General features: G+C 43.2%; 1 pseudogene; it reads right to left on the reverse strand.

The window, feature by feature from the left end:
- Positions 1 to 15127: 15127 nt before the first annotated feature.
- LOC140276225 (U2 spliceosomal RNA) lies at positions 15128 to 15304 on the reverse strand (annotated as a pseudogene).
- Between the last annotated feature and the right edge of the window lie 7562 nt (positions 15305 to 22866).

Genomic DNA, 22866 nt, shown 5'->3' on the forward strand with positions numbered 1-22866 from the left:
TCAGTCAGCCTTTTGCCCAATTTCATCACTTTTCAGCTGTGGACAGTCCTTCTTCCAGTGTCCAGTCTGGCCACAGTAAAAACAAATATTCGGATCATAGCTCTGATCCCACACGTCCACGTCTTCGACTTCGGCCTCGTCCTCTGTTTACACCAACTGCGTAATACATGGTCATGGCTGCCAAATGCAGCTCCTTTTCACACTTGTCCCTTTTGGTTGTCTTACGCGTCTCAACTTGGTTATGAGCATGGCGAGCATATCGGCGAACGTCAGCCAAACGAGGACCCTCACACCATCCCACGTAAATGTTCTTTACTTCAGTGGCGACATCTGGCATGAGGCCTTTAATTATTGCATTGCATGCAATACTCTCCCATGGTCCTGATTCATTACCCAAATCCCTTGGTCTCTGATGACCGCTGTGCTTGCTGACTTCCTCAAGGATGCGGTGTACAAAATCATCAGTCCCTTCACCGGGTGTCTGTTTGCAGGTGTAAATGTGGGACATATTGATTTTGGTTGGAAATTGAGTGGTGATGGCTTGACACAGTATTTGGTTGGCTGCTTCATATTGAGCGTTATCATTATGTCCTCGTTCACTGTTGGTAGGTCGCAAATCCAGTTGTAGCATACTGGCCTCTATTTTCTAGAGGTCGGACGGTTTGAACTTTTTTGCCAATATGCGACGCAATTCAACCCCAGTCGGGCAGAATTGTGCGCAGAAATCTCGCAACTCGTCAGCAAAATGGGGTCCAGAAATCTCTGGATCTGGTAAGCATTGTTATGCTTCCATGATGTCAGTCTCAGTCCAGGGTCGATAAACCAGTAATGGTCCAGTGGGAACTGCAACTTTAACCATAGGCATGGTTTGAATCTGGTTTTGTTTTTTCTCATGTTTAGATCTCTGAAGTCCAGATTGTGGGTAAAGGATTTTTGTCACTTGCGTTAAAAGTTCTTGGGCAGGTACGCTGGAGAACCAAACGTCTTCCTTTTCCTCATCATCAGACCTATGTAGCTGATGTTGTGAGAATGATGGAATTTCTTCCCAAGGGAGGATGGAAGAAGTCCCTTCTTCCCGAGAGCCAGAGGCTTGTGGCAGGGCTGGCTGTTGTTGTTGCAGGCGTCGTGGAGGGCAGGAGTCCAGGTCTGGATCCGGCACAGCTAATACTAAATTATTATCATCATTCCGTCATGGCATTTGTTTAACATTTTCCTTTCTTTCTCTTAATACACTTTATTTTTTCCAAAATTCTATACCTTTCTTACTTCTTATTTAAACTTAATTTTCTTTTTTTTTGCTTCATCTCTTTCTCATATTTGCAAAACTTTTCTTCTAATTTTCTTATTTCTAACATACTAAAAGAACCTTCTGGTGGAAAACCTCTGGACCATATGTCTTTTTCATTTCATCATGCTTAGGTCCCCCGGTAGGGTCAAAAGTCTGAGACCTACTGTTTCCAATTCTCAGACTTGGAATGGGGAAATATATTCCTTCACTCAAAGGACGTCTCCAATGAGGACCTTAATCTCTACTCACACTTCTTCGGAGTACTTCACACTTCTTCGGACTGCTTCAAAAGTTTCACTTACCCATGAAATCTCTGTCTCACTAATGACACAACCGGGAAACCCTCTTTTATTCAAATAAAAACTAAAAAGCAGTCCTATCGTCTCAGACTATCATATTTCAAAAATGATCCCAGCGCTGGTATTCAAGAAAAGGACCTGCCAGTCCTCTCTCTCAGAAAAGGCCTTGGAGGTATGAGGCTGGAACAGCTACTTCAGTCCAGGCTGGCCATGCACTGCGATCCGGTCCAGAGACACCAGTCGAGGGATCCTGTTCGTGACGCCAAAATTGTGGTGGAAATTTAGTAACGCACAGAGTCAGTTATTTTCTTCTGAGGAGATAAGAGGCTTTAATAATAATATCTTGAAAGAGAGAACAACACAGTACAGAATACAGAGTTGCTCTGAAGCAAAAACACAGTTATATTGCCCGCTCATCACGTCATCTGTCTTTGGTTGATAGTTGATTGTTCTTCTAACTTTCCTCCCAAACCATCAGTTTAGGTTACCCAAAAGGAGTGTATTGCTCCATCACAAGTATGCTTCTTTCACATACAGGGTAATATGAAGAATTTTATGCCTGAAACCTATTTAGACATGCAAAAATATGAAGGACAAAGCAGTTTTAACTTAGTTTGAGTGAAGGAATTCATTTTATATCAAAATCCGGAATTGTGTAGAACTCGTGAAAAGAAGCTTATTCTTGGATTCCTGAAAAAATTTAGTGTTGTTGTTTCCTATCCTGAAAAGTACTACGTTCGTTTTTGTTTAAAGGTATTTAGACATGGATAAATATGAAGGACAAAGCAGTTTTAACTTGGTTTGAGTGAAGGAATTAATTTTATATCAAAATCCGATATTGTGTAGAACTCGTCAAACGACGCTTATTCTCGGATTCCTGAAAAGGTTTAGTGTTGTTCTTTCCTATCCTGCAAAGTACAACGTTCTTTTTTGTTTAAAGCTATTTGGACATGGATAAATATGAAGGACAAAGCAGTTTTAACTTAGTTTGAGTGAAGGAATTCATTTTATATCAAAATCCGAAATTGTGTAGAACTCGTGAAAATAAGCTTATTCTCGGATTCCTAAAGGTTTAGTGTTGTTGTTTCCTATCCTGCAAAGTACAACGTTCTTTTTTGTTTAAAGCTATATAGACATGGATAAATATGAAGGAAAAGCAGTTTTAACTTGGTTTGAGTGAAGGAATTCATTTTATATCAAAATCCGGAATTGTGCATTATGGCAGCAGAATTGTAGTCTGAATACCTTTATGCCAAACAGATTTGCTTTGCCAAGGGAAGTTTTATAATTGTTTATTGTTTATGTTTACAATATATAAACTAGCAGAATAATTAATTCATCCTCCTGGTCCCTCCCACCCCGGAGAGGGCAGCCAGAGACTGGCTGCAATAGGCATCCCCGCTACCTGGGACCCAACACAGGGCAGGAGGGCCTGATGTCCACCAGGCTCGGGGCCTGCAGTCACCATATTCCGGGAGCTACTGTACCCCCAGAAGGAACCCATCCCGCCCCACCCCACTCAACCCAACCCCACCCCGGAGGACCTCTACAAAAACAAACAAACAACAACAAAAATCAAACAAACAAACAAACAAATCACCCGGTTACACCAGTCGCAGCAGCCCGGGCCTGAGACCCACCATCACCCAGGCCCCCCCAGGCCCCCCCCAACAGGGGAAAAGCACACCCCCATACAGACCCCCTCCTCCTCACCGCACGCCCCAACACCCTAAAAAAAATAACCACCTGCGGACACCTTGGAGTTCCCAGAGCAACAAGGCCGGCACCAGGACCTGCACCAACCCACGCATGCTGTGGCATGTCCAGGGCAACCCAGACCCCCCAGGCACAGGCAGGGCCCCGCCCCGGGCACAAGGCAGCGGCAAGCCACCAGGTCCAGGCCCAGCTCCACCACCCACGCCAGAGCGGCCCCGTCACCCGGTACAGAGCCAGCAGCCACCACCCCAAGGCCCCTAAGGGACCCCGCCCCACACCGCAAGACAGCCCCACCCGCAAGCCCCCAAAACTGCCCTCCAAGCCCGACACACAGTCCCCCCAGCAATGACCAACCGCCCAGAGCGACGGGACAGCAACCCACCACCAACACTATGTGATCAAGCTAAGACCAGAGAGAATTAAATTCAGCCAATTGATGTTTTTAGGAGGCAGACATTGTTTCCATGCTAATATAATCTAAAAGAAAATTTCTAAACTGGTTAATACACAGATTGTTCTTCGCTTTCTAGTTCATGAGAATAGTTTTCTTTGCTATACATAACACTGTGAGGATCATGTGTGCTAAGCTAAATTCCACGTTGATGTTGTCTAAGTCACCCAGTATGCACAGTGTGGGGCATGCAGGAATGCTACACTTTAGCCATGTTGATAGGTCCGCACAGACTTCAAGCCAGAACTTCTGGACAGGCGCACAAAACCACAAAGCGTGTGCATAATCATCAGGTGTGTTATCTGTGCAATGTGAGCAGATGTTTGAGTGTGTTAGACCCATCCTGAACATCCTTTGTCCTGTATAGTGTGTTCTATGAAGAATTTTGTATTGTATGAGCTGTAAATTAGGATTTCGAGTCATTGTGAAGGTGTTCAAACATATTTGTGGCCAGAAGCTATGACTAGAACTGATGGATAAATCTGCCTCCCATTTTGAGGACGGTAGAGACATTGTGTCATCTATCTTAGACAATAATTTATATATTTTTGATAGTAGTTTTGGGGTGCAGATGCTTAGAAATTCTGCTTCCCTAATCGGGAGTTGTAAGTCTGGTTGGTGGAGGATATATTTCTTTGTTATTATAGACTTAAGTTGTTGATATTCTAGGAATTTATTGCTGCCTATCTCATGTTGTGATATGAGCTCATCAAATGAAATAAAATGTCCATTTTGGATTATATGTTCCAGATGTTTGATTCCTTTGATCTTCCACAGAGTAAAGTTTAGCATTTTTTTGTTTTGCAGGATGTCAGGATTGTTCCAGATGGGTGTAAGCTTACACGGGACAAGTGAAGACTTTGTTATTTTAAGAAATTCCCACCAGGCTGTCAGAGAGGTGCTGATGTTAATGCTTTTGAAACATTTGTGATTTTTCACGTTTTGACTAATAAGTGGCAGGTCAGAGATTTCCAGATTATCACACAATGCTTGTTCTATACTTATCCATGTTCATGTATTGGGCTAGGTTTAAACCATTTTGATATATACTGTAACCTATTGGCTAAGGAATAGTGCTGAAAATTAGGTAAATCTAATCCACCCTGTCCTTGGTCTTCTGTAGGGTTTTTAAACTAATACGTGGTGGTTTGTTTTTCCACAGAAATTTAGAGATGCATGAATCTAGTGACTTAAACCAAGTAGCAGGTGGTTTTATGGGGATCATTGAGAACAGATAGTTAACTTTTGGTAGTATCATCATTTTAATGGTTGTAACTCTCCCCATAAGTGATATAGGTAAGGACTTCCAACGAGAGAGATCGTCCTTTACTGTCTTTAATAATTGCACATTGAGGCGGCCTGTTGCCACTGCGGGTTCTTTCAGAGAGACTCAGAGACAGAGGACGGTTCAACGTATAGTTTATTTAACCCTTTTTCATGAATGTGGAGTCGTTCGCAGGCCTTCCCTCCCGGTTCGTGCTGCCGACTCCACTTCAATCCTCCTTACAGCTCTGAGTTTTTTAAAGAGGAGAGTGATTAGACAAGTGACTGCCGGTGTACTAATCACTCACCTAGTCCTGCTCCCCAGAGCTCTCTCCACAGCTCTCTCCTGCAGCTGATGCACCACGCCCCCTCCACATACCTCCACCGCCTGACCTTGGCCGGGGAGCGGTCCGGCCTAACCTACTCCCCCCCCCCCCCCCCCCCCCCCCCCCCCACCTCGCCATGCGAGCTGTAAAGGAAGTCGGCCACCGCCATCTGTGCCCCCGGCCTATGGACCACTTTGAATTTAAAAGGCTGTAGTGCCAGATACCAGCGGGTGATCCGTGCATTGACATTTTTCATTCGGTGGAGCCACTGGAGGGGAGCAAGGTCCGAGCAAAGGGTGAATGGGCGCCCCAGCAAGTAATACCGCATAGCGCCGACCACCCACCGGATGGCCAGGCACTCCCTCTCCATCGTGTTGTATCTGGTCTCCCTCTCGGATAGTTTCTGGCTGATGTAAAGCACTGGGCGGTCAACGCCCCGCACCTGCTGGGACAGAACAGCCCCTGACCCCCTTCCCGATGCATCAGTCTGCAGGACAAATGGGAGAGAGGAGTTAGGTGTGTGGAGAAGAGGCTCCCCACAGAGGGTCTGCTTTACCCTCTCAAGTGACACCTGGCACTGCTTCGTCCACCGGACCGGATCAGAGGCACCTTTTCGCGAAGTTGGGAATAAATCGCCGGTAATATCCGGCCAGCCCCAAAAACCGCCTCACCTCTTTCTTGATCTTAGGTTTTGGGCAGGCTGCAATCGCTGCTGTCTTGTCTACCTGTGGACGCACCTGTCCGCCGCCCAAGTGGTACCCCAGATACCGTACCTCCCTCCATCCAACTGCACACTTCTTTGGGTTGGCCGTGAGCCCCGCCTGCCGCAGTGACTCCAGCACTGCCGCCATCTGCTGAACATGCTCCGCCCAGCTGTTGCTATGGATGATGACGTCATCCAGGTAAGCGGCAGCATACGCAGGAACTTACATCATGAAAAGCGAGATCAGAGGTGTTTGGCTGAGAGAAGGCCACAGTTTGCGATGCAATAATTAAAGGCCTCATGCCAGATGTCGCCACTGAAGTAAAGAACATTTACGTGGGATGGTGTGAGGGTCCTCGTTTGGCTGACGTTCGCCGATATGCTCGCCATGCTCATAACCAAGTTGAGACGCGTAAGACAACCAAAAGGGACAAGTGTGAAAAGGAGCTGCATTTGGCAGCCATGACCATGTATTCCGCAGTGTGTGTAAACAGAGGACGAGGCCGAAGTCGAAGACGTGGACGTGTGGGAGAGGAGGTCGAAATGGGCCACGCCAGAGCTATGATCCGAATATTTGTTTTTACTGTGGCCAGACTGGACAGCTGAAAAGTGATGAAATTGGGCAAAAGGTTGACTGAGGGTGGGAGGCAGGTTCTGGACGTCACGCGGCAGCGGAGCCTCCACTAATGGGTGATAGCACAAACACACTCACACATTTTTCCTGCTCTGTGTAGTGAAGAAACGCTTGCCGACTGTGATTCACGTAGTAAAGTTTTGCATGCTATTTCCGTCCTAGAGCAAAGATATTTCTCTCAGAATATAGGAACTTATGTTCATCAGTAGTGACGTCAGGGGAGTTTGATTGTCCTCCAAAGTTAAGTGGAAACCACGTTTACTGTATGTCTGCATCAGCCCAGGTTGTGAAGGAGAAAATGACAATGCCCATTGCGTGTTGTCACTCCCGATGAGCTCTCCTTCAAACACTCATTTTTGTTATCAGAGTTGTGTCCCATTAACCTGATGGGCTGTGATCTCATGTGTAAATTAGGCATTATTTTAACTTCTACACCAGAGGGTGTTAAGGTTATGTTACAGCCTGACAAAGTTTTCACAGCAGTGCAGTTTGATTCATCGGCACTTACATATGCTTATGAGTGGAAACTTCCCAGCTCTCCTTTTTCACAACAACTAGTGGAAGAAGCAAAAGCGTTAGTTTCACCCCTTTCTGATTTCATGCAACCTACTGATTTGCACTGCACATCACACATTTCTTTGGGGCTATGAGAAGAAGTGAAAAAATATGTGCGCCTACTTTATTGGCTGTGTCGCTCACTCCAGAGCACTTCGATTTTTTAATGTTTGTGGTACTCGCCCTCACATTTCCTTGGCCAAACGTACACACTGGCAGTGACAAGGTGTGGGAGAGTTTGTTGCTACATGTCAGAAAGAAATGGAGTGGACCGTTTCACCTGCTGATCCAAATTTGATGTTTTCTGAACGATTGTCAGCATACAAAAAAACATTTTTGAGTACAATGCATTGTCAAAGAACTGTGGACTTAATTCCTACCACAGAATCACATTTTGAAGCATGTTTTTTATCTGAAACAGATTTGTCTTCGATACCCATGTTGGCTGAAGTGCCCAATGATCTTTGGGCTAAGAGCAAATATGATGTGGGGTTGATAAAAGGCTGTGAACCAGTAATTGTCACCCCTAAATCAGACATTTGTCCATGTAAAAAACAATACCCTTTTAAGCCTGAAGCAATTAAAGGGAAACCTGTTTTTCAATCTTTTCAGAAAACAGGCGTTATTGTTCCTTTTGAAAATTCACCTGTGCTTACTCCATTGTTTCCTGTTAAAAAGATTAAAGATGCTGGCCAGCCAGATGAATGGCGTTTTGTACAGGACCTCCAAGCGGTGAATGCTGCAGTTCAGCCACATGCTCCTACTGTGCCCAACCCACACACTATTTTGTCTCAAATTACATCAGATGCACAGTTTTTCTCAGTGGTTGACTTGTCGCCAGTGCACCCTGATAGCCCATTTTGGTTTGCTTTTTAGTTTGAAGGGAGATCTTGGACTTTTACCCGGTTATGCCAGGGGTACTGTGAAAGTCCCACTATTTACAATGCTGCCCTCAAAGCTAGTCTGGATTAACTTCAATCAACCACAGGCTCTGCTCTTTTGCAGTATGTGGATGACATCCTTTTATGTAGTCCATCTAAACAACAGTGTGAAAAAGACAGTGAATCTGTTGAAACATCTTCCTTCTTATGGCCATAAAGCCAGCCTTTCTAAGTTACAGTTTGTACAGGACGAATGTGTACAATGTGCACATGCTGGTTACAAATAAGAAAATATAAACAACAAACAGTTTCTGCCATGGTTCACAGCATGTGTATGATCACCTTCATCGCAGGTCTCAGCAAGGATGTTTCAATCTTCGGTGTCAGAGGTTACTAGCACTTAACACACCGGTGGAGTACAGCTTTTACTGCTGACTCTTATCTTTGTCCTTCCGGGCGTGTTGGTTAGGCTGATGTATGTCAGGGTGGAAGCCATCTACTGGTTCTGGTACCTTCTTACAGTGACTGGCATGAATCCAGGTTGCTCTCTCTGCAACTTTAACAGCTGTATGAGTGACCAGTAGCACCTGGAACGGGCCTTGCCAACGTTTGGACTTCCAATGTTTCCTGCGAAGTTCCTTCACCACCTGTCATCTGGTTGGAGTGGTGTGTTTTCTGTGGCTGGAAGGGCTGCTTTTACTGTCTGTGAAACTTGAGATAGAACAGTGGAAAGGTTTCGACAGTAAGACAACATAGCATCATCACAAACAGTTGTGGAAGGGAGGGGTCTGGTTACAGGTCCCAATCCCAGGTTAGGAGGTCTGCCAAATAAAATTTCAAATGAGCTGAGATTCACTTGAGCTCTGATTCTCATTCTCATGTAGGTAAGCACAATAGGTAATACTTTTGTCCATGGCAGACCTGTTTCTTCACAACATTTGGCTAACTTGGACTTTAATGTACCATTTTCTCTTTCCACAGCACCTCCACTCTGTGGATGATAAGCACAATGTGTGCGCAAGGTTATTCCCAGGAATTTACCAACCTCAGTCAATGCAGTGTTTACAAAATGTGTGCCATTATCACTGCTGATCTTCTCTGGAATGCCCCATCTAGGAATGATTTCTGTTTAGCAGTGCTTTAGTCACTGCATTACTGTTTGCATGTTTTGCAGGGAAAACTTCAACCCATTTACTAAACACGTCCACTATTACTAGTGCATATTTCTTTCTTTCAGCTGGTGTGAGTTCAACAAAATCCATCATCAAATGTTCAAAAGGTTTCTCTGGTGGAGGGTGTGCAACTTGCGATGTGTGTAATGCCTTTCCTACATTATGTGTGGCACAAACCATACATGACTGACAGTATTTTTGCGCATATGAACTGAACCCTTTTGTGAACCACTGAGCAGTGAGTGCATTCAGCATCCCCCCTTTTGACACATGGTCCAACCCATGTGTCAATTTTGAAAAATGAGGAAAAAAATGTTTAGGTAGACAGGGTTTACCATCAGGTCCCATCCAAACACCATCCATATGAGTTGCACCCACAGAGGACCAAATGCGTCCAGAGGACCAAATTTCATCTGCAGAGGCAAAAGTTTGCAAAGCATGGAGATCTGTGAGGGAGTCTTCTGCCTGCAAAGAGAGGGAAGCGAAAACAGGAAAAGATTTAGCTGCTTGCTTAGCTGCAGCATCAGCTCTGGCATTGCCACAAGCAACAGGATCGTCTGAGTTAGTGTGAGCCGCACACTTACAGACCGAGATTGCTGTAGGCAAAAGGATCACATCAAGAAGATCAGAAACCTGCTTGGAGTTCAGAATAGTTTTACCATCTGATTTAAGGAAATGCCTGTGTTTCCACAGCGCACCAAAGTCATGAACAACACCAAAAGCATATCTGGAATCTGTGTAAATAGTGACAGACTTACCAGCTGCCAACTTACAAGCTTCAGTAAGTGCAATAAGCTCAGTAGTTTGAGCAGAGAAATGTTTAGGAAGAGAACCAGACAACAAAGTGTCATGTGAAGAACATACTGCAAACCAAACACAGTTAGTACCTGTGGCTGGATCACGCAAAGCTGATCCATCTACAAAAAGAATCATGTCAGAGTTTGGAAGAGGAGTCTCTAAAAGATCAGGTCGGGGTGTACAAACTTGTTCCAAAACAGCTTCACAGTCATGAGGCTCCCCATCCTCAGGAGTCGGAAGCAAAGTAGCAGGATTCAGAACAGTACAACGTTTAACAGTGACATTTGGCATATCACAGAGGTGTATCTGAGCCAACGAGCAGTTGAAAGATGTGAAGTTTTCTGCTCGAGAAGAATAATGGCAACAGCATGAGGAACCAAAAAAGTCAAATTAGCGTAGCCCACAATATCTTGGGAGGCCAGGACAGCTTTCTCTGCAGCTGCAACAACACGAAGACAACCAGGCAGGCCTGCAGCCACAGAGTCCAGTTTTGCTGAGAAATGAGCCACTGGCCTTTGCCTGCCCCATGTTCCTGCATAAGAACAGATGTCATGCTTCTCATCAACTGCCTGTATGAAAGGTTTATGAGGATCTGGAATGCCAAGTGTTGGTGCTGTTTGAAGAGCCAGCTTAAGCTGACTAAAGGCTGATTCAGCCTCAGGAGTCCATGGAACACGGTCAGCTGACTGGAGGCCTTTACCATGGATAAGAGCACCTAAGAGAGCTTCGAGAAAAGAGTAGTTAGGAATAAAGTTCCTGCAGTAAGATGTTATACCTAAGAATGACATAAGCTGTTTTTTAGTAACCGGTTTAGGAATGATCTGAACTGCAGCAACACGTTTAGGAGAAAGTGAGCGCCCATCCTTAGAAATCACATGACCCAAAAAGGTGACTTCGTCCTGTACAAACTGTAAATTAGAAAGGCTGGCTTTAAGGCTATAAGAATGAAGATGTTTCAACAGATTCACTGTCTTTTTCACACTGTTGTTTAGATGGACTACATAAAAGGATGTCATCCACATACTGCAAAAGAGCAGAGCCTGTGGTTGATTGAAGTTAATCCAGACTAGCTTTGAGGGCAGCATTGTAAATAGTGGGACTTTCACAGTACCCCTGGCATAACCGGGTAAAAGTCCAAGATCTCCCTTCAAACTAAAAAGCAAACCAAAATGGGCTATCAGGGTGCACTGGCGACAAGTCAACCACTGAGAAAAACTGTGCATCTGATGTAATTTGAGACAAAATAGTGTGTGGGTTGGGCACAGTAGGAGCATGTGGCTGAACTTTAGCATTCACCGCTTGGAGGTCCTGTACAAAACGCCATTCATCTGGCTGGCCAGCATCTTTAATCTTTTTAACAGGAATCAATGGAGTAAGCACAGGTGAATTTTCAAAAGGAACAATAACGCCTGTTTTCTGAAAAGATTGAAAAACAGGTTTAATCCCTTTAATTGCTTCAGGCTTAAAAGGGTATTGTTTTTTACATGGACAAAAGTCTGATTTAGGGGTGACAATTACTGGTTCACAGCCTTTTATCAACCCCACATCATATTTGCTCTTAGCCCAAAGATCATTGGGCACTTCAGCCAACATGGGTATCGAAGACAAATCTGTTTCAGATAAAAAACATGCTTCAAAATGTGATTCTGTGGTAGGAATTAAGTCCACAGTTCTTTGACAATGCATTGTACTCAAAAATGTTTTTTTGTATGCTGACAATCGTTCAGAAAACATCAAATTTGGATCAGCAGGTGAAACGGTCCACTCCATTTCTTTCTGACATGTAGCAACAAACTCTCCCACACCTTGTCACTGCCTGTGTGTACGTTTGGCCAAGGAAATGTGAGGGCGAGTACCACAAACATTAAAAAAATCGAAGTGCTCTGGAGTGAGCGACACAGCCAATAAAGTAGGCGCACATATTTTTTCACTTCTTCTCATAGTCATTGTCAGGCCCCAAAGAAATGTGTGATGTGCAGTGCAAATCAGTAGGTTGCATGAAATCAGAAAGGGGTGAAACTAACGCTTTTGCTTCTTCCACTAGTTGTTGTGAAAAAGGAGAGCTGGGAAGTTTCCACTCATAAGCATATGTAAGTGCCGATGAATCAAACTGCACTGCTGTGAAAACTTTGTCAGGCTGTAACATAACCTTAACACCCTCTGGTGTAGAAGTTAAAATAATGCCTAATTTACACATGAGATCACAGCCCATCAGGTTAATGGGACACAACTCTGATAACAAAAATGAGTGTTTGAAGGAGAGCTCATCAGGAATGACAACACGCAATGGGCATTGTCATTTTCTCCTTCACAACCTGGCCTGATGCAGACATACAGTAAATGTGGTTTCCACTTAACTTTGGAGGACAATCAAACTCCCCTGACGTCACTACTGATGAACATAAGTTCCTATATTCTGAGAGAAATATCTTTGCTCTAGGACGGAAATAGCATGCAAAACTTTACTACGTGAATCACAGTCGGCAAGCGTTTCTTCACTACACAGAGCAGGAAAAATGTGTGAGTGTGTTTGTGCTATCACCCATTAGTGGAGGCTCCGCTGCCGCGTGACGTCCAGAACCTGCCTCCCACCCTCAGTCAGTCTTTTGCCCAATTTCATCACTTTTCAGCTGTGGACAGTCCTTCTTCCAGTGTCCAGTCTGGACACAGTAAAAACAAATATTCGGATCATAGCTCTGGCGTGGCCCATTTCGACCTCCTCTCCCACACGTCCACGTCTTCGACTTCGGCCTCGTCCTCTGTTTACACCAACTGCGTAATACATGGTCATGGCTGCCAAATGCAGCTCCTTTTCACACTTGTCCCTTTTGGTTGTCTTACGCGTCTCAACTTGGTTCTGAGCATGGCGAGCATATCGGCGAACGTCAGCCAAACGAGGACCCTCACACCATCCCACGTAAATGTTCTTTACTTCAGTGGCAACATCTGGCATGAGGCCTTTAATTATTGCATCGCAAACTGTGGCCTTCTCTCAGCCAAACACCTCTGATCTCGCTTTTCATGATGTAAGGTTGGGCATTCAGACCTTGCTTCACCTGCTTTTCACCAAATATAGTCGGACATTCACACCTTCTTGCAGCCGAACACTTCCACTCCACCTTTTAGTGTTCTATCACACCTTTTTTTTCACCGCATTTTATAGATTATGGTTGGAAATTCTCAACCACTCTCATCCGAAGACCTCTCCTCCCGCTTTTGTTAATATATTTGAACTTTAGTCGGACATTCACACCTTCTTGCAGCCGAACCACCTCCGCTCCCTGTTTTGATCATGTATGGTCTGGCAATACTACCTTTTCTTACCCATTTTTCAGGAATTATGGGTGGACATTCAAACCTTCCTGCAGCTGAACACCTCCTCTCCCGCTTATGATCATGTGCGGTTTGATATTCGAAAATTTTCTTTCATGTTTTCTAGCAATTATTGATGGACATTCAGACCTTCTTGCAGCTGAACACCTCCGCTCCCGCTTTTGTTAATATATTTGAACTTTAGTCGGACATTCACACCTTCTTGCAGCCGAACCACCTCCGCTCCCTGTTTTGATCATGTATGGTCTGGCAATACTACCTTTTCTTACCCATTTTTCAGGAATTATGGGTGGACATTCAAACCTTCCTGCAGCTGAACACCTCCTCTCCCGCTTATGATCATGTGCGGTTTGATATTCGAAAATTTTCTTTCATGTTTTCTAGCAATTATTGATGGACATTCAGACCTTCTTGCAGCTGAACACCTCCGCTCCCGCTTTTGTTAATATATTTGAACTTTAGTCTGACATTCACACCTACTTGCAGCCGAACACCACCTCTCTAGCTTTTGATGAGGTATGGTCCGGCATTCTTACTGTTTCTAACACATTTTTCAGCAATTATGGTAGGACATTCACACCTTCTTGCAGCTGAACACCTCCTCTCCCACTTATGATCATGTGCGGATTGATTTTCGAAAATTTTCTTTCATGTTTTCTAGCAATTAATAATGGACATTTAGACCTTCTTGCAGCTGAACACCTCCGCTCCCGCTTTTGATCATACATTGTCAGGCATTCGCACCTTGTCTTACCCGCTTTTTACAAACTTTAGTCGAACATTCACACCTTTTTGCAGCCGAACACAGTTTTTTGCAGCCGAATTTGGGCATTCGAACCTTTTCATACCCACTTTTTACCAACTATGGTCGGACATTCACACCGTCTTACAACGGAACACCTCCACTCCCTCTTTTGATGGTGTATGTTCGGGCATTCGAACCTTTTCTTACCCGCTTTTTACAAACTATGCTCGGACATTCAAACCTTCTTGTAGCCGAACACATCCACTCGTGCTTTTGATGATGTATGGTATGGCATTCGAACCTACTTGTTGCCCGCTTTTCATTAATTATGGGTGGACATTCACACCTTGTCGCAGCCAAACACCTCCGCTCCCTGGTTTGATCATGTATGGTTGGACATTCGCACCTTTTCTCACCCGCTTTTTGCAAACTATGGTCGGCCATTCACAGCTTCCTCTCCACCATACTTGTATGGTGGGATATTCACACCCACTTGCATTCGAAGACCTCCGCCCCCACTTTTGTTGATATTTAGTCGGTCATTCGCACCTTACCCGCTTTTGGCAAACTATGGCCTTCTTGCAGCCAAAAACCTCTGATCTCGCTTTTGATGATGTAAGGTTGGGCATTCAGACCTTGCTTCACCTGCTTTTCACCAAATATAGTCGGACATTCACACCTTCTTGCAGCCGAACACTTCCGCTCCACCTTTTAGTTTTCTATGGGGCATTCACACCTTTATTTTCACCGCATTTTATAAAAACACCACAGGAACACCGTATTGAGGCTTTGTTCTGACCGCTCATTCGGTGTCGCGTTTCTTTCAAGCATTTCTCCTGGTTAGCCCGCACTCGGCTCGCTCCCAGAGCCGTGTTAAAGTCTGCTTCGCATTCACTCTCTTTTCTCAGCAGACTAAAAGAAACTTCCATCCTGCACCGCTGTTTGCTTTTTCACAACAGCAGAGGAGAGCGCACCGTTCCCAGCGGCACTGCAATACCGGGTCGATGCTTGGAGTGAACGGAGCAAGCTCCTTTTTCAACTCCTATTGATAAAAATCCATTTAATATGTAGTCCTTGCATAGACATATCACATATTAAACTGATAAGTACAGATGGATTATGTGCAATTATTAAAGAGAGTAGAGGACGATCTCTCTCGTTGGAAGTCCTTACCTATATCACTTATGGGGAGAGTTACAACCATTAAAATGATGATACTACCAAAAGTTAACTATTTGTTCTCAATGATCCCCATAAAACCATCTGCTACTTGGTTTAAGTCACTAGATTCATGCATCTCCAAATTTCTGTGGAAAAACAAACCACCACGTATTAGTTTACAAACCCTACAGAAGACCAAGGACAGTGGTGGATTAGATTTACCTCATTTTCAGCACTATTCCTTAGCCAATAGGTTACAATATAAATCAAAATGGTTTAAACCTTGTTGTTGTCACAGTTCCCAGAGATGTTGTAATCGTTGAGGATTCTATATTCACCCCCTCATTAGAGGCACGTGTTGCAGATTGATGACACTGAATCTTCTTCTCTGTTCATTGCTGGCATCATTCCCAGAATCGTAAGTGTTCGTGGCATTGTTAGCCTCTTCTTCTGGATCTTGATATCGAGCATCCTTTTGTATTTCTGGTTTGTAAGTCCTCTCTCTTCGTTCACCGGAGTCTTCGTCTCTTTGTCCTTGAGTTTGGTGATTTTTTCTTTTTTTGATGCCTTGACACAGTGTGACAGGTGATACCACGTGGGAGATCCTTTAACTTGGACTGCTGTCCCTGTGCTGCGAAATGGCTGTGCTGCTCAAATGGTCTCTCCTTCATCATATACACAGTTATTTATACATCACCTTCCACCATGAAGCGTTGTCCCTTTTTGTTTCTCTCTTTGTTCTTAAAATGCTGTTATGCATGTCTAAACCAATCCATTAAACTAGATCATTTTGGCAGTAAAGCGATCTACAATGTGCTTGGTCGCAAAGCTGCTCATCTGTGGTAAACAGCTCTTCAGAAAGGCATTCTTCAATTGATTTCACTAATTTTATGTAATAATTTTGTGATTTCCTACAAAACTACACTTCTTCTCCCATCTGTCTGAGTATTTAATATTGTCTGGGTCCCGTTAAAACATATATTTTTCCCATCTAATTCCTTGTTTGCTTTAAAACAAGTATTCCCCATTTTCTATCCCTTCAGTAGCCAACCAGTTTGTATGGAGTACACTGGAGCAACTTGACTGATCAGTAAAACACTGCTTTTGTTGTCACCGCAAGGCTTCCCCCGTCGGTTGTTTCACTGAGACACTACTGAGTAACTACAACTCAACACAGTTTATACACATAACATTCATATACATACTAACAAACAAACAAACAATAATTTATCGCAATTTTCTCATCTCTGTTTGAACGTACACCCAGGTAAATATTCCTGTAGTCTTCTCATACCGACTATGGACCCATTCATTGTTTAACTTCACTGTTTTGCAAATCCTAATTGAATATTACACATTGACATTGAACTTTACTGGATAAGCAGGTCTTCATTGCATTCAGCAGCCTATATGTGAGCATTTATGTGTAAGCTGTTCTTCTTTGCATTTATCAGCAGCAAGCAATTCTTCACTGCACATGCATATGTAAATAGTAAAACAATTCCAATGTGTTAGCGAAACCTTCTATATCACAGTGGTTTCTAAGGTCTATTTTAAGTTCTTTGCCATCAGTGAGATGACATTGTTTACAAAGTGTGTCAAATTATCACTGAAGATCTTTTCAGGAATTTCAAATCTAGAAATGAGTTATTTTACGCGTGATTTTGCTACTGAGAGTGCATCTGCTTGTGCACATGGAAATATTTCAGACCATTTGGTAAAAACCTCTGTTGTCACTGAGCAGAATCGTTTCCCTTAACATTAATTTAGTTCAATGAAATCTACAAAATAATGAAATAATGAAATCCAAACAAATATGTTGAAAAAGATACACTGGCTTAGGGAATTATCTTCGTTTTGGTCTTAGATTGCCCTGTGGAATGTATTTTGCACATATTTGACCTGCTAGACAAAACTTTATTCATTTATTTATTCTAAAAAATATTTTTTTAATAATTAGTAAAACCATATGCTGTAAAAACCTGGTTCATTATTGCTTCCATCCCTCCTGTTGAGACATGACATGGTCCGTGGCTCAATACTGCAGCATATTTAAACAAATTCTTTGGCAGTATGGTTTTCCTTCCGGTCATTCATACGAGTCTATTGTAGATGGCAATTGAATAACATCTAATAATGCTAAAATATTTGTAGTTTATACATTTAGCTGTGGATGTCAACATACCTGTTTTTCCAATGCTGTGTTAACACATGTACAGTTGAGAAGGCATACTGACTGTCAGTGTAAACGTTAACAACCTTTTTGTTATTTAATTTACAAGCTTCAGTTAAAGCTACCAATTCGACTGCTTGAACAGAGTAATTTTTTGGTAGTGGTTGTTTTAAGAAAACTTCAGTTTCTGTTACTACTGCAAATCCTGTAGCATTTGTGCCATCAGGGTTTTTTTCCTTGATCTGTTGAATAAATATAGTTATTTCTGCATTTTCATAACGTATATCAGTTAAGTCTGGCCTGGGTAAAACACTGATGGTTATTTCTGACATGCAATCATGAGGCTTTCCATCTGTGGGGTAGGTAGCAGTGTGGATGGATTAAGTGTAGCACATCTCTCGACAACAAGGTGTGGCTGTGAAAGAAGAACTGTTATGTAGGAGAGATGTCTGGTAAAGATATTTTGTTAAGTAACCATATCACAGCCACTGCATGAGGTACCTTAAGTGTTAATGGGTGAAATAACACCATTATTGTTGATGCCTGCACTGCCAATGGCTTCTGGCCATTGATTCAAAAGTACGATCTCGTCCCTTTTTCCCCCTTTCAGTGGACACTGGCCCCTAATTACCGCAATTCAGCAGGGGGTCTTTCATTAGGAGTACTGGACTCCCCCGTGCACGGTTTCAGCTCCGACCCTGGACAGCGGAAAAAACGTTGAGATCTGGTTTGAGGACCCAATTGTTGAGAAAAGTCTCTCAATGAGACTCAGAGTTGCTGGAGTCAGTTAATGCAAATGTTTAATCTTGCAGCAAGTTCAAGAATGTGTGTGTGTATGGGTGTATGTGTGCGAACGTGTGTGAGTTTGTGTGTGTGAGAGTTTAAAGAACCTGTTATCCACAGGCAGGTCTTAACTAGTATGGCACGGGTCCAGCCTGTCTCATCTTTTTTGGAAGGTCCAGCGCTCAGCCGTAACCCTTCTGTCTGTTTGGACTCTCACATACATTCGGTTAATCATAGAAAAACGAGAACAAAACTTTTTAGCCCCTTAAATTCATAAAACAGACATGGTGCAGTTATTTCCATTCTAGAAAATAAGAGTAATCACCACCATTCCTATAAATTCTGGATATTCTAACAATCTGAATCTTTTTTAAATGTTCGATGAAGCCCTTTTCTGTTCTGTTTAGAGACTCAGCTGATCATAAACCAAGTTTTGCTCTTGAACCAAGCTTCTAAACTCTTCATCTTTTTCATTTCTCAGTTAGTATTCACTTTAAAACTGATTAAAAGAAAAATTAAATGAATGCCTATCAACAAATGTGGGATCTAAACTCTAGTGCTTCCTCTAAAATAATTTCCTTTCTCAATTCAGAAATGTGTGTGTGTAAGTCACAACACCCGTGACACCAAAACGGCTTTCTTTTCTCTCTTTTCTCTACACTCTGCACTGTGAGCACACACACCAAATCAGAAAGGCTTTTTTCTCTCTTTTCTACATTATGGACTGTGGGGACACAAAACCGCTCTCTCTTTTTTTTTTTTTGATTGTGTGCCAGGGCGTTGTCTCACGTATTAGATTATGCTTAAGATACAAATGGGTTTATCAGTCACATCAGAATCCATACATACTGATCCTCCCGTAATAAAATGGTTGGATCTTATCAAACACACTTTGTTTCTTGTGACAAGTCAGCGAAACAGCGTATACACGTCAAGACACTGAATCAAGTTTGCCACAAGAACTCATAAGTTTGGCAGTATTGCTCTGCCGTCAGCAATCATACACCCATTTTATTTTCATGAGACATGTGCAGGCACCTGTTCATCTACTGTTCTATCACTATGAATTAGTTTATCTATTATCAATAAGGATACTTCTACAACTACTATCAAAGTTTGTCCGGACTTCTTATGTTGTCAGTTGCTATATATGAATAAGTGGGTTGCTACTGAAAAGCATTAAGCATGTCACACAGCCCAAACATATAACATTTCAGGACACACCACACAGTTAACAACCACAGTGAAGCGTGTCAAAGCCCAAACATGTAACATTCAACAGGACACTTACACAACACATTCAAATCAAACAGTCAGACAACATACAAGAACCTATACCCCAGCCGGCATTGCTCCCTGCCTATTTTCCTACAACTCACTATGTGTGCGCACACCTTTATTCACAAACTCTTCAACTTATACTCTTTTACCGAAGCTGCTACAGCTCGATTGGCCGAATACCCTTAGATCCTATTTTGGTGAATTTGACATCTGCCTTGCATGTAACAGATTAGCGGTTTAGCAGTTTTAATTTAGTTTGAGTGAAGGAATTCATTTTATAGCAAAATCCGAAATCTTGAAGAACTCATGGAAGTAAGCTTATTCTCGGATTCCTGAATCTTTAGATTTGCTCTTTCTTTTACTGCAAAGTACAATGTTGAGCAGCACTAATGAGTTGTTTCTATTTTTGGCAGGCTTTACCTTTGCGGATGAAGCCCTTTCTGTCTGTGCAAAAGAAATCTTGTTACTGTGCAGAGTGACTTCTCTGAGTAGAGTCGCCTTACTTGTTGCGACTGTGCCGATGTTCGAAGCTGGAGTGCAAAGTTGTTGCTTGAATGGTGCTCGCTGGAGCGTGCGGTAGTGTAAAGTTATACCATTTAAAAGGGCTGAAGAGTGCTCAGTGCAGCGGGTGGGCGGAGGTGCGGAATGCGAAGTAGACTTTAACACGGCTCTGGGAGCGAGCCGAGTGCGGGCTAACCAGGAGAATTGCTTGAAAGAAACACGACACCGAATGAGGTGGCTGTTTTGGAACAAGTTTGTACACCCCGACCTGATCTTTTAGAGACTCCTCTTCCAAACTCTGACATGATTCTTTTTGTAGATGGATCAGCTTTGCTTGATCCAGCCACAGGTACTAACTGTGTTTGGTTTGCAGTATGTTCTTCACATGACACTTTGTTGTCTGGTTCTCTTCCTAAACATTTCTCTGCTCAAACTACTGAGCTTATTGCACTTACTGAAGCTTGTAAGTTGGCAGCTGGTAAGTCTGTCACTATTTACACAGATTCCAGATATGCTTTTGGTGTTGTTCGTGACTTTGGTGCGCTGTGGAAACACAGGCATTTCCTTAAATCAGATGGTAAAACTATTCTGAACTCCAAGCAGGTTTCTGATCTTCTTGATGCGATCCTTTTGCCTACAGCAATCTCGGTCTGTAAGTGTGCGGCTCACACTAACTCAGACGATCCTGTTGCTTGTGGCAATGCCAGAGCTGATGCTGCAGCTAAGCAAGCAGCTAATTTTTTTACTGTTTTCGCTTCCCTCTCTTTGCAGGCAGAAGACTCCCTCACAGATCTCCATGCTTTGCAAACTTTTGCCTCTGCAGATGAAATTTGGTCCTCTGGACGCATTTGGTCCTCTGTGGGTGCAACTCATACGGATGGTGTTTGGATGGGACCTGATGGTAAACCCTGTCTACCTAAACATTTTTTTCCTCATTTTTCAAAATTGACACATGGGTTGAACCATGTGTCAAAAGGGGGGATGCTGAATGCACTCACTGCTCAGTGGTTCACAAAAGGGTTCAGTTCATATGCGCAAAAATACTGTCAGTCATGTATGGTTTGTGCCACACATAATGTAGGAAAGGCATTACACACATCGCAAGTTGCACACCCTCCACCAGAGAAACCTTTTGAACATTTGATGATGGATTTTGTTGAACTCACACCAGCTGAAGGAAAGAAATATGCACTAGTAATAGTGGACGTGTTTAGTAAATGGGTTGAAGTTTTCCCTGCAAAACATGCAAACAGTAATGCAGTGACTAAAGCACTGCTAAACAGAAATCATTCCTAGATGGGGCATTCCAGAGAAGATCAGCAGTGATAATGGCACACATTTTGTAAACACTGCATTGACTGAGGTTGGTAAATTCCTGGGAATAACCTTGCGCACACATTGTGCTTATCATCCACAGAGTGGAGGTGCTGTGGAAAGAGAAAATGGTACATTAAAGTCCAAGTTAGCCAAATGTTGTGAAGAAACAGGACAAAAGCATTACCTATTGAGCTTACCTACATGAGAATGAGAATCAGAGCTCAAGTGAATCTCAGCCCATTTGAAATTTTATTTGGTAGACCTCCTAACCTGGGATTGGGACCTGTAACCAGACCCCGCCCTTCCACAACTGTTTGTGATGATGCTATGTTGTCTTACTGTCGAAACCTTTCCACTGTTCTATCTCAAGTTTCACAGACAGTAAAAGCAGCCCTTCCAGCCACAGAAAACACACCACTCCAACCAGATGACAGGTGGTGAAGGAACTTCGCAGGAAACATTGGAAGTCCAAACGTTGGCAAGGCCCGTTCCAGGTGCTACTGGTCACTCACACAGCTGTTAAAGTTGCAGAGAGAGCAACCTGGATTCATGCCAGTCACTGTAAGAAGGTACCAGAACCAGTAGATGACTTCCACCCTGAAATACATCAGCCTAACCAACACGCCCGGAAGGACAAAGATAAGAGTCAGCAGTAAAAGCTGTACTCCAACGGTGTGTTAAGTGCTAGTAACCTCTGACACCGAAGATTGAAACATCCTTACTGAGACCAGCGATGAAGATGATCATACACATGCTGTGAACCATGGAAGAAACTGTTTGTTGTTTGTATTTTCTTATTTGTAACCAGCATGTGCACATTGTATCTTGATTTCACAGGAAGCAATAATACAGGGCTGCTGTATTTCCCCACGACCCGAGAGACCACCAGACGCCCGAAGCCACACAGCCCCCCCCAGCACACACCCAACCGCCCAGAGCGACGGGACAGCAACCCACCACCACCACTATGTGATCAAGCTAATCAGAAGGGACCAGAGAGAATTAAATTCAGCCAATTGATGTTTTGAGGAAGCAGACATTGTTTCCATGCTAATATAATCTAAAAGAAAATTTCTAAACTGGTTAATACACAGATTGTTCTTCGCTTTCCAGTTCATGAGAATAGTTTTCTTTGCTATACATAACACTGTGAGGATAATGTGTGCTAAGCTAAATTCCACATTGATGTTGTCTAAGTCACCCAGTATGCACAGTGTGGGGCATGCAGGAATGCTACACTTTAGTCATGTTGATAGGTCCGCACAGACTTCAAGCCAGAACCTCTGGACAGGCGCACGAAACCACAAAGCGTGTGCATAATCATCAGGTGTGTTATCTGTGCAATGTGAGCAGATGTTTGAGTGTGTTAGACCCATCCTGAACATCCTTTGTCCTGTATAGTGTGTTCTATGAAGAATTTTGTATTGTATGAGCTCTAAATTAGGATTTTGAGTCATTCTGAAGGTGTTCAAACATATATGTGGCC

The sequence above is a fragment of the Leuresthes tenuis genome, unplaced genomic scaffold (genome assembly GCF_036924035.1).
Source record: "Leuresthes tenuis unplaced genomic scaffold, fLeuTen1.0.hap1 SCAF_18, whole genome shotgun sequence".
Taxonomy (NCBI): Eukaryota; Metazoa; Chordata; class Actinopteri; order Atheriniformes; family Atherinopsidae; genus Leuresthes; species Leuresthes tenuis.